Source organism: Triturus cristatus, chromosome 12 (genome assembly GCF_964204655.1).
Source record: "Triturus cristatus chromosome 12, aTriCri1.1, whole genome shotgun sequence".
Taxonomy (NCBI): Eukaryota; Metazoa; Chordata; class Amphibia; order Caudata; family Salamandridae; genus Triturus; species Triturus cristatus.
The window spans coordinates 660,814,469-660,826,926 of record NC_140595.1 but is presented as its reverse complement, the minus strand read 5'-3'; the positions used below and the strand labels follow the sequence as shown (position 1 = coordinate 660,826,926).

The 12,458-nt window shown below is 42.0% G+C and overlaps 7 non-coding genes across 7 annotated transcripts; 3 read left to right on the top strand and 4 right to left on the bottom strand.

Moving 5' to 3' along the window:
• The first annotated feature begins 274 nt into the window (after window positions 1–274).
• On the top strand, window positions 275–369 carry TRNAI-UAU (transfer RNA isoleucine (anticodon UAU)). Its single transcript has 2 exons — window positions 275–312; window positions 334–369. It is a non-coding gene; the product is annotated as a tRNA-Ile (tRNA).
• Window positions 370–1,550: 1,181 nt separating this feature from the next.
• Window positions 1,551–1,622, bottom strand: TRNAT-UGU (transfer RNA threonine (anticodon UGU)). The gene has a single exon. It is a non-coding gene; the product is annotated as a tRNA-Thr (tRNA).
• Window positions 1,623–2,211: 589 nt separating this feature from the next.
• Window positions 2,212–2,293, bottom strand: TRNAS-GCU (transfer RNA serine (anticodon GCU)). The gene has a single exon. It is a non-coding gene; the product is annotated as a tRNA-Ser (tRNA).
• Window positions 2,294–2,705: 412 nt separating this feature from the next.
• TRNAI-UAU (transfer RNA isoleucine (anticodon UAU)) lies at window positions 2,706–2,800 on the top strand. Its single transcript has 2 exons — window positions 2,706–2,743; window positions 2,765–2,800. It is a non-coding gene; the product is annotated as a tRNA-Ile (tRNA).
• Window positions 2,801–3,960: 1,160 nt separating this feature from the next.
• On the bottom strand, window positions 3,961–4,032 carry TRNAT-UGU (transfer RNA threonine (anticodon UGU)). Its single transcript has one exon. It is a non-coding gene; the product is annotated as a tRNA-Thr (tRNA).
• Window positions 4,033–4,621: 589 nt separating this feature from the next.
• Window positions 4,622–4,703, bottom strand: TRNAS-GCU (transfer RNA serine (anticodon GCU)). The gene has a single exon. It is a non-coding gene; the product is annotated as a tRNA-Ser (tRNA).
• A 412-nt stretch (window positions 4,704–5,115) lies between these two features.
• Window positions 5,116–5,210, top strand: TRNAI-UAU (transfer RNA isoleucine (anticodon UAU)). Its single transcript has 2 exons — window positions 5,116–5,153; window positions 5,175–5,210. It is a non-coding gene; the product is annotated as a tRNA-Ile (tRNA).
• The last annotated feature ends 7,248 nt before the right edge of the window (window positions 5,211–12,458 follow it).

Sequence of the window (12,458 nt, the reverse complement as noted above, 5' to 3'; positions counted from 1 at the left end):
TTGGGGAAATTCTTACTATGTGCTAATTACAAATATTCATAAGATTCCCCTAGACTTTGTCAGAACTGTCAAGATATAATTCTATGGGGTTTTGAATTGACAGAGCATATGTTATAGGACAATTATAGAATCTATTCCGTTTGGACTGTATTTTTAATAGTCATGATAACATGCTAGCATGTGAGTCGATCTTGCACACTGAATGATGGAGCAGTGTCTGTCATCTACTTGGTCAGCTGTAGATGGCTCACCTGGGGAGATGTGAAAAGAGAGAGCTCCAGTGGCGCAATTGGTTAGCGCGCGGTACTTATACAGCAGTACTTGCACTGAGCCATGCCGAGGTTGTGAGTTCGAGCCTCACCTGGAGCAGCCGTGTTGTTTTTCATAAACCATTTCACAAAAAGTAAAGTTTAAACTCAGAGTATGGACGGCCCTTGCTAGAGAGTCTTTACTTCTTATAGGATCTACGTGTCCTACTCCTCTGGGTGCCAAATATCACATATCCTCCGCGATGCTCAGTTTAAACATTCCATGATGTGCCATCTTGCATTTCATGCAAACACCACATCAGTGCATTTAAAAATACATTTGTAGAATAATAAATATGATGAAAACAGTGTTCTCACATGATAACCATAAACTGAAGACTGAAGAGCTGCAAAAAATGCTGTATCAGCTACTTACAATAAAAGGTGACTCGAAAAAACTAGCAAAAGAAGAGCATCATCATATTAAAGGTTCTATTCACCATCTTGAGTTGTACCATAGCAGCTTATGGTGCTTTTCTGCTCAGAGTGTGCCTCCAATCCCACATTCATTTTTAATTTCTTTGCAGTTTAAAAAACAACAATTACTGCTCGAAGTTCACTTTTCAAAACCATTCAACCTATTAAATGTATTTCTCTAACCTATGAATGTGGTCCATGTTCCGTTTTCCTCATCTTCATCTCGATACTCCTTTCCCAGAAACCAGGTTCACTTCTTCATTCAACCCACCCATCCAAAGTCACGAAATCTTTGAAGCAAGTCTGCCTATTCTCCCTTTCTCTCTATGTACAAGATACCTTGTATCATTTGAATGGACAGCAGGAGAGAAGGATATTTATGGTGAGTGGGGGTGGGGTTTTGAGGAGTAACCTCATTTGCCTAAGAGCCGGGGTATCTGGGAAAAAAAGTATTTTATGGGGGAAGACTTTCACATCTCCTTGGTGAAATTTGTAGGGCCTTATAACATCCTTTCTGTGGATGCAGATTCAGTCGGAACAGAGGTCCTAGTCCTCGCTCTGCCTTTCAAAGGAACTGTAAATATGCATGGCTTATTTGGCTTTGCCCAGCAGGGCTTGCCCGGCAGGGTGAGAATGGCGTTTGTCAGGCGTTCGTCAGGCGATCGGAAGGGGTGAGGCAATAATTTATAATTCAATGATCTTCATGATATTTTCTTGATAATATGAAAGCAGGAAAGGGAAGCTTGGCAATAAGCAATCCTAAAGCAAGGTGTGACTCCAGGGAAGAATGACTTGAAAACAACATACAGAAAGACTCATGTAAAAAGGCCCTGATGAGGCTTGAACTCATGACCCCTGGTTTACAAGACCAGTGCTCTGCCACTGAGCTACAAGGCCAGTCTGCACGCAGGATGTAAATTGCAACATGTATTCTTACTGAGGTATGAATATATCTATGATTTTGAGACTCTGTATGGAAACGTAGTTGCATATGAATGTCCACGTGCGCGCACACATTGAAGACCATGCTTAAGGCACTTTTTTTGGAAGTATGAAAAACTACATTTTCATATGAGAAAATAAGAGTTTTCGCATTCAAGACCATACCGATAGCTCTAGTTAGTATGTCTGCAATCAGTGACATATAGAGAACCCACTTATTAGAAGTGATCTGTCTCTGTGGGGCAGACATATGTTAACAGTCATTCATTTGAGACGGCCTAAACTTTAGGAGTAAGAGCTGCTTTCTTATCAATCTTTTTATCCAAACTGGTTAATAAGCCAGGAGTGAGTGAAAGGCAATCCTCTGGAAACTCCATGAAAGATCTAATTTCTATTACGCACAAAATACTTCACTTTATTTGACATATTTGTTAAAATGGAACAGTCAGATGATCCCATCTAGCGGATCCTGGCTCTGTCTTGAAAGAGTGTGTAATTATACTACAAGAAATGCTGGCCATCAAAAGAGACTCTGATGGCTTTCTGACGAAGGTGGGATTCGAACCCACGCGTGCAGAGCACAATGGATTAGCAGTCCATCGCCTTAACCACTCGGCCACCTCGTCTGCCCTACAGCCCCATCTGAAACCTTGCTTCACAAAAGGTACTGAAGTGTCAATATACTGTACCTAAAAAAGAAAAAAACAGCTGAGGCAAGATCTCACATTCCACGTCTTCCCCCAATCAGGGACCTACATTTCATTTTTGGGAAATTCTTACTATGTGCTAATTACAAATATTCATAAGATTCCCCTAGACTTTGTCAGAACTGTCAAGATATAATTCTATGGGGTTTTGAATTGACAGAGCATATGTTATAGGACAATTATAGAATCTATTCCGTTTGGACTGTATTTTTAATAGTCATGATAACATGCTAGCATGTGAGTCGATCTTGCACAGTGAATGATGGAGCAGTGTCTGTCATCTACTTGGTCAGCTGTAGATGGCTCACCTGGGGAGATGTGAAAAGAGAGAGCTCCAGTGGCGCAATCGGTTAGCGCGCGGTACTTATACAGCAGTACTTGCACTGAGCCATGCCGAGGTTGTGAGTTCGAGCCTCACCTGGAGCAGCCGTGTTGTTTTTCATAAACCATTTCACAAAAAGTAAAGTTTAAACTCAGAGTATGGACGGCCCTTGCTAGAGAGTCTTTACTTCTTATAGGATCTACGTGTCCTACTCCTCTGGGTGCCAAATATCACATATCCTCCGCGATGCTCAGTTTAAACATTCCATGATGTGCCATCTTGCATTTCATGCAAACACCACATCAGTGCATTTAAAAATACATTTGTAGAATAATAAATATGATGAAAACAGTGTTCTCACATGATAACCATAAACTGAAGAGCTGCAAAAAATGCTGTATCAGCTACTTACAATAAAAGGTGACTCGAAAAAACTAGCAAAAGAAGAGCATCATCATATTAAAGGTTCTATTCACCATCTTGAGTTGCACCATAGCAGCTTATGGTGCTTTTCTGCTCAGAGTGTGCCTCCAATCCCACATTCATTTTTAATTTCTTTGCAGTTTAAAAAACAACAATTACTGCTCGAAGTTCACTTTTCAAAATCATTCAACCTATTAAATGTATTTCTCTAACCTATGAATGTGGTCCATGTTCACTTTTCCTCATCTTCATCTCGATACTCCTTTCCCAGAAACCAGGTTCACTTCTTCATTCATCCCACCCATCCAAAGTCACCAAATCTTTGAAGCAAGTCTGCCTATTCTCCCTTTCTCTCTATGTACAAGATACCTTGTATCATTTGAATGGACAGCAGGAGAGAAGGATATTTATGGTGAGTGGGGGTGGGGTTTTGAGGAGTAACCTCATTTGCCTAAGAGCCGGGGTATCTGGGAAAAAAAGTATTTTATGGGGGAAGACTTTCACATCTCCTTGGTGAAATTTGTAGGGCCTTATAACATCCTTTCTGTGGATGCAGATTCAGTCGGAACAGAGGTCCTAGTCCTCGCTCTGCCTTTCAAAGGAACTGTAAATATGCATGGCTTATTTGGCTTTGCCCGCCAGGGTGAGAATGGCGTTTGTCAGGCGTTCGTCAGGCGATCGGAAGGGGTGAGGCAATAATTTATAATTCAATGATCTTCATGATATTTTCTTGATAATATGAAAGCAGGAAAGGGAAGCTTGGCAATAAGCAATCCTAAAGCAAGGTGTGACTCCAGGGAAGAATGACTTGAAAACAACATACAGAAAGACTCATGTAAAAAGGCCCTGATGAGGCTTGAACTCATGACCACTGGTTTACAAGACCAGTGCTCTGCCACTGAGCTACAAGGCCAGTCTGCACGCAGGATATAAATTGCAACATGTATTCTTACTGAGGTATGAATATATCTATGATTTTGAGACTCTGTATGGAAACGTAGTTGCATATGAATGTCCACGTGCGCGCACACATTGAAGACCATGCTTAAGGCACTTTTTTTGGAAGTATGAAAAACTACATTTTCATATGAGAAAATAAGAGTTTTCGCATTCAAGACCATACCGATAGCTCTAGTTAGTATGTCTGCAATCAGTGACATATAGAGAACCCACTTATTAGAAGTGATCTGTCTCTGTGGGGCAGACATATGTTAACAGTCATTCATTTGAGACGGCCTAAACTTTAGGAGTAAGAGCTGCTTTCTTATCAATCTATTTATCCAAACTGGTTAATAAGCCAGGAGTGAGTGAAAGGCAATCCTCTGGAAACTCCATGAAAGATCTAATTTCTATTACGCACAAAATACTTCACTTTATTTGACATATTTGTTAAAATGGAACAGTCAGATGATCCCATCTAGCGGATCCTGGCTCTGTCTTGAAAGAGAGTGTAATTATACTACAAGAAATGCTGGCCATCAAAAGAGACTCTGATGGCTTTCCGACGAAGGTGGGATTCGAACCCACGCGTGCAGAGCACAATGGATTAGCAGTCCATCGCCTTAACCACTCGGCCACCTCGTCTGCCCTACAGCCCCATCTGAAACCTTGCTTCACAAAAGGTACTGAAGTGTCAATATACTGTACCTAAAAAAGAAAAAAACAGCTGAGGCAAGATCTCACATTCCACGTCTTCCCCCAATCAGGGACCTACATTTCATTTTTGGGAAATTCTTACTATGTGCTAATTACAAATATTCATAAGATTCCCCTAGACTTTGTCAGAACTGTCAAGATATAATTCTATGGGGTTTTGAATTGACAGAGCATATGTTATAGGACAATTATAGAATCTATTCCGTTTGGACTGTATTTTTATTAGTCATGATAACATGCTAGCATGTGAGTCGATCTTGCACAGTGAATGATGGAGCAGTGTCTGTCATCTACTTGGTCAGCTGTAGATGGCTCACCTGGGGAGATGTGAAAAGAGAGAGCTCCAGTGGCGCAATCGGTTAGCGCGCGGTACTTATACAGCAGTACTTGCACTGAGCCATGCTGAGGTTGTGAGTTCGAGCCTCACCTGGAGCAGCCGTGTTGCTTTTCATAAACCATTTCACAAAAAGTAAAGTTTAAACTCAGAGTATGGACGGCCCTTGCTAGAGAGTCTTTACTTCTTATAGGATCTACGTGTCCTACTCCTCTGGGTGCCAAATATCACATATCCTCCGCGATGCTCAGTTTAAACATTCCATGATGTGCCATCTTGCATTTCATGCAAACACCACATCAGTGCATTTAAAAATACATTTGTAGAATAATAAATATGATGAAAACAGTGTTCTCACATGATAACCATAAACTGAAGAGCTGCAAAAAATGCTGTATCAGCTACTTACAATAAAAGGTGACTCGAAAAAACTAGCAAAAGAAGAGCATCATCATATTAAAGGTTCTATTCACCATCTTGAGTTGCACCATAGCAGCTTATGGTGCTTTTCTGCTCAGAGTGTGCCTCCAATCCCACATTCATTTTTAATTTCTTTGCAGTTTAAAAAACAACAATTACTGCTCGAAGTTCACTTTTCAAAACCATTCAACCTATTAAATGTATTTCTCTAACCTATGAATGTGGTCCATGTTCACTTTTCCTCATCTTCATCTCGATACTCCTTTCCCAGAAACCAGGTTCACTTCTTCATTCATCCCACCCATCCAAAGTCACCAAATCTTTGAAGCAAGTCTGCCTATTCTCCCTTTCTCTCTATGTACAAGATACCTTGTATCATTTGAATGGACAGCAGGAGAGAAGGATATTTATGGTGAGTGGGGGTGGGGTTTTGAGGAGTAACCTCATTTGCCTAAGAGCCGGGGTATCTGAGAAAAAAAGTATTTTATGGGGGAAGACTTTCACATCTCCTTGGTGAAATTTGTAGGGCCTTATAACATCCTTTCTGTGGATGCAGATTCAGTCGGAACAGAGGTCCTAGTCCTCGCTCTGTCTTTCAAAGGAACTGTAAATATGCATGGCTTATTTGGCTTTGCCCGGCAGGGCTTGCCCGCCAGGGTGAGAATGGCGTTTGTCAGGCGTTCGTCAGGCGATCGGAAGGGGTGAGGCAATAATTTATAATTCAATGATCTTCATGATATTTTCTTGATAATATGAAAGCAGGAAAGGGAAGCTTGGCAATAAGCAATCCTAAAGCAAGGTGTGACTCCTGTGGTAAATAAAATTCATTACCGGGACTTAATTTGATACAGAAACATAATAAAATAGCTCAGTAAAATAAGAGGCAGAATCCGTGGTATTAGAGGTTCGGAATGGGCTTTATTCCAATGGTCGATTATAATCGGTTGCTCCAAGTTCCATCACCACGGGGGTTCAGGAAGTGAAGTACATACTTTATTGACAAGAAATGATTTTTATAGAACATACATTACAATGAAGCAAATGCAGTAGGCGTAACAATTGATAAGGAAAATGACGATTCATATGCGTAACCGAAAATGGGTGTAATAAGGAGTAAAAAGGAACATAATTGGTTATGATGTCACATATAGGTGGATCTATAAGATAATACTTGGCATAGATGCGCGCGCAGCAGCATGACGTGTGATTGACGTGTAACTAGGGGGTGAAGGGGACTTGACATTTAGCTCTACATGTGGAGACAAAAAGTCTGGAGGGTCAAGTCAACCTAATCCCAAATCATATCTAACATCCTATGTTTAAAGAACTATGTTATCCACAAAAGAAGGACTCTCGGACAGAATCTATTCTATACTGACTGTGCGTGCGTGTACAAGCGTCTAAGTGTCTACACTGAATGCGAGGGGGTAGGAATATTCCATGGTAACGGGGCTATGAATTACTTGCATAAAAACAGAGAAGCCGAGCCTTTGCTCAGTAGCTGGAAGAATGTTTACTTAAATTGCTAGACAGGAACGCATCGGCTAAGGAGTGAAGCAGATAATTCGAAGGTGAAATACAGTTCTTGGCAGAGAATAGGCTGATGTCAGGCTTCGTGAGCCGCGCAGAGAATGAGACAAAGTTCATGGTCACAGATGCAGGCTCAGACTCGAGTTTTCAAAGGCAGAAGGCAAGAGGAGTTTGATGACAGAATCAGGGCCTACTTGCCTGGACTGTAAAATGGCATAAGTGAACCATACAAAGCCGGTGGCCTTTCATACTTAGGAATGGAATATCCGGCCTATTCATGGCGGATCTGACAGAGGACATGTTGACGGTGGACGCACATGTATTTGCGTCTTCATAACTGGAACTGGAGGGAACATACATGTACTTGTGACATGCACATAGAACCGTTGGGGTCCAAGATAGGGGACATAACTGATCAGAAAAATCCATATTTCCACATTCCCTCCTTGTCCCCTACTTGCCCGTTAAGAGATATCAATCTTCATCAATCCATTGATCTGTTCATATAACATCATTTGTTCTTCTTTCTTCTTCTGTGACGAATGAAATCTTGGTGGTGGAATACACGATGTAGCACACAGACCACAAATCGCTGGTCCACATTGTAGACATAGACAGCAACTGAATAGTATGAGAAGGCCAATACCTAGGAAGGATAAAACTCTCCATCCCCAGGCTGATATCACACTCCAAAACCAACTGGACCAAGTCCAAGTGCCTGGGTTCTGGTGTATCTGGTTTACAATCTTATGAAGGCGAGTGATGGCTTTATATACAGATGGCGAATTTTCTGGTATGAATACGCAGCAGCTTGATCCGATGACCCTACAAGCTCCGCCCCTATCAGCTAGGATGACGTCAAGGACAAGACGATTTTGAAGCACAATAATCCGCATAGCAGACTGCTCTTCTTGTGGTAAATAAAATACCGGACTGAATTTCATACGGAATCCTAAAATAAAGTAAAATAGCTCAAAATAACAAGAGGCAGAATCCGTGGTATAAGAGGTTTTCTAAATGGGCTTTATTCCATTCAAAATGGCTGACTCGAGTCGCGGCCTTCAGGTTCCATCACCACGAGGGTTCAGGAAGTGAAGTACAATAATTTATTGACAGACATGTATTTTTATAATAAGTGCATTACAATGAAACGAATGTAGAAGGCGTAACATTTGATAAGAAGAGTGAAAAAACAGGTACGTAATCGAAACTAGGCGTAATAAGGAATAAAAGAAACATGATTGGTTTGCATTATCAGACATAGGTGGATCTATAAGATAATACTTGGCATAGATGCGCGCGCAGCAGCATGACGTGTAATTGACGTGCAACTAGGGGGTGAAGGGGACTTGACATTTAGCTCTACACGTGGAGACGAGAAGTCTGGGGGGTCAAGTCAACCTAATCCCAAATCATATCTACCATCCTATGTTTGGAGAACTATGTTATCCACAAGGAAGGACTCTCGGACAGAATCTATTCTATACTAACTGTGTGTGCGTGTACAAGCGTCTAAGTGTCTATATGAGAGGCGAGGGGCAGAAAACTTTCCATGGCAGCAGGGCTATGAATCACTTGCAGGAGGACGGAAAGTTTGAGTCCTGGCTTGTGAGCTAAAGGAAATGTTTACCTAAATCACTAGACAGGAATGCATCGGCTGAAGAGCAAAATAGATAATTCGAAGGTGAAATACAACTTCTTGGCAGGCAGGCGAAAACTGGCCGAGGCAGACATTGTTAGCTGCACAGGGAGTAGGACAAAGTTCATGGATACAGATGCGAGCTCAAGCTGAAGCTGTCAGAGACAGAGAGCAGGGAAAGGCTTTGAGGACAGAATCGGGCCTACTTGCCTGAACTGTAAAAATGGAGTAACTTAGCCATATTAAGTCGGTGGCCTTTCATACTTAGGAATCGAATATCCAGCCCATTGATGGCGGATCTGACAGAGAACATGTCGACGGAAGACACACATATGTTTGCGTCTTAGAAACTGGAACTGGAGGGAACATACATGTACTTGTAACATGCATATAGAACCGTTGGGGTCCAAGATAGGGGACATAACTGATCAGGAAAATCCACATTTCCACATTCCCTCCTTGTCCCCTTCTTGCCCTTCAAGAGACATCAATCTTCATTATTCCATCGATTTGCTCATGGAGCATCATTTCTTCTTCCTTCTTCTTCCGGTATTTTGAACGAGAACTGTGATATGGAATGCATGATGTGGCACACAGACCACAAATCGCTGGTCCACATTGCAGGCATAAACAACAACTGAAGAGCATAAGAAGGCCAATACCTAGGAAGGATAGAACTCTCCATCCCCAGGCTGATATCACACTCCAAAACCACCCGGACCACGTCCAAGTGCCTGGATTCTCGTGTATCTGGCTTACAATCTTATGAAGGCGTGTTATAGCTTTATATACAGATGGCGAATTTTCTGGTATGAATATGCAGCAGCTGGATCCGATGACCCTGCAAGCTCCGCCCCTATCGGCCAGGATGACGTCAAGGACAAGACGATTCTGGAGAACAACAATTCTCATCGCTGATTGTTCCTCTGTCAGATTGCCTAGGGCGGCTATAGTCTCGTTTACTACAGCTTCAAGAGTCTTGGTGAGTCTGCGTATCAGCTTACTATTTGATATAGTACCTATATAGGGAAAGATACCTTTATTGAAATCTACATATTTGTCCCATGCTGTCTCAGTATAATCGACAACTGGGAGATCTCTTCGCTCTCTATTGTGTACTAAATGAACATTTCGATAATAATCAGGGGGAGCTAGGAAAACAGGTGGCAAAAGGAATGCTATGTAACAGGTACCATCCCAATCTAGAGGCAGACGCATATATGCCGTCTGACCACATATAAAGTAAGAATGGCGAGAAGCTCTAAATGAAGATTTACCTTGATCACTATATTCTACTATAGTAACGCATTGGCTATGGCCCATATGTATGGAACCAACTTTTCTCACACATAATTCACCCTTAACTGGAAATACAGACATAGTGGGCAGAATTAGTTCAACTTCGGATTTAACATTCAAAATCATAAGATTAGGCGTAAAATTACCTAATTTATATACTTCATTTTCTAAATCAGTTCCTGTTCTACTGGGGTGACCCTCCTTATTGGGGTGACAGACTTTGAATAAAACTATATTCAGATTTCCCCATATCCAGTGTTGTTGATAAACTGCTGTGTCTGGGTCTATGGAATTTAATAAACTAAACCATGCTCCACAGGAGCCATTGTGTGTGAACGGATGTGGAAAGAAAGGCAGAACTCCTTTGGTATTCTGATAGGGAGGGAGTCGGCCACACACCCAACAATTGGTGGCATTACTAGTCTGATGGGAATGATGTAACATACTAATGAATGTGTTATTGCGCAGCGCAAGTCTATAGGACAACTCATGTGGGGGTAGGTCACTAAAAGAATGTTCATCAGTTATATTGAAAGCACGTTTAGAAACAGGATAATACATATGCAACAATATACTTGCAGTAACTATTAAAAAACTCAAGAAAAACAAAATTAATAAAGTCACAATACAGTGGCTACGCAGTGATTTACAATAAGCATGTCGTTTCATTATGATTCTGGACTCTACATGATTCAGACCTAAGGGATACATGTCGGGACAGATTCAACCGCTTCACCTTGGAGAGGACTTAAACAATCAAATCGTCCGACAGTTTAGATCTGGACCTGAGTTTCTGTTTATAGAGTTCGGTGCTACTGGCCTCAGCCAAAGGTAGCTTTGAGTCAATGGGGGAAGACACACGGGGAGTACTGTTTGTGTCAGGAGGAAGTCCATGAAATTTTTTTATATGGCTGGAGTGCACCCAGCCTTTCCTCCCTTCGATCTTCACAGCTGTTCTGGTCGTCAGCAGGACCAACTTAGGAAGCCTCCACCTTGGCTCCAGTTGGGTTTTCCGATCAAAATTCCTGACGAGAACATAATCGCCGGGAATTACGTCATGAGGTTTCACCTCGGTGTTGTCAGGAAAAGCTGCGACTACCTGTGAACGACAAGATTGTAGTGCAGACATCAAGGAAGCCAGGTAATCTGTCAGCATATTACAGTCAACATCAGTTATTTTACGGGGTATAGGCGTCCCCCACATATTCGGTGGTCTACCAAAGATCACCTCATAAGGGGATAGCCCTGTTCGAGAGTGTGCTACCATCCTCATGTAAAATAGCGCAACTGGTAAGGCTACTATCCAGTCCACACCCTTTTCCTGACATATTTTAGACAATCTGATTTTTAAAAGTTGATTATGTCGTTCCACGAGACCTGCTGCCTCGGGATGTCGGACACAGTGGAATTTCCACTGATATCCCAACAAGAGTGAGACATGTTTCATTAATTCGGATGAGAAAGGCTGACCGTTATCTGAATATACAACACGTGGTAAACCGTACCGTGGGAAGAATTCTCTAATTAGCTGCTTGGCAGTAGTCGGGGCAGTGTAATCTGATACGGGATACGCCTCTGTCCAACGGGAGAGAGCGCAGACAACTACGAGAACATATTTGAATCCTCGACAACGTTCCATCTGAATATAATCCATCTGGAGGACTTCAAAAGGATGGTCAGGAGGCTGAAATCCACCCTGCTCTACGGGAACACTCTTTCCTGGATTAAACTGACAACATATCATACAGGTACGAACTTTTTGTTTAGCTGCTGCTCGTAAATGTTTATTGAACCAAATGTGCTGAATGCTGTCTAGCATAGCCTTCTCTCCTAAATGTGCTGGACTGTGAACTGTAGCTATAATGGCTTGAACCATGGAGTCAGGAAGAAACCATACAGATTTCTCCTTCGTCATCCATCCTTGATCTGTCTGGATCCCTCCTAGTTCAGTCCACTTCTTTATTTCTTCTGCTGTGGCATGTGTCTGTATGTCAATTACGTCAAGTGCGGGATCCTTAATTGTCATACACTGTGTTGGTGTCTGAACTATTGGCTTTGTCATGTCTAATGTGCGATTCTGAGCAGTCTGTTTAGCTGTTTTGTCAGCTAAATCATTGCCTTGAGAAATGGTATCAGTAACCTTCGTGTGTGCTTTACATTTCATAATCGATATAGCAGTGGGTAGATGTATTGCGTCTAACAAAGCATGAATGAGGGGTCCGTGCTGAATGTGGGCACCATGGGAGGTTAAATAACCTCTCTCTCGCCACAGCACGCCGAAGTCGTGTACAACTCCGAATGCATAACGTGAGTCAGTGTATACATTAACTTTCTTATTTGTGGCTTGAATACAGGCTTGCGTTAGAGCAATAAGTTCTGCTGCTTGGGCTGACAGAGTATCTATACAATGTGTCTCAATAACTTCAGTGTCTGTTGTGACTGCATACGCGGCCACTAAATC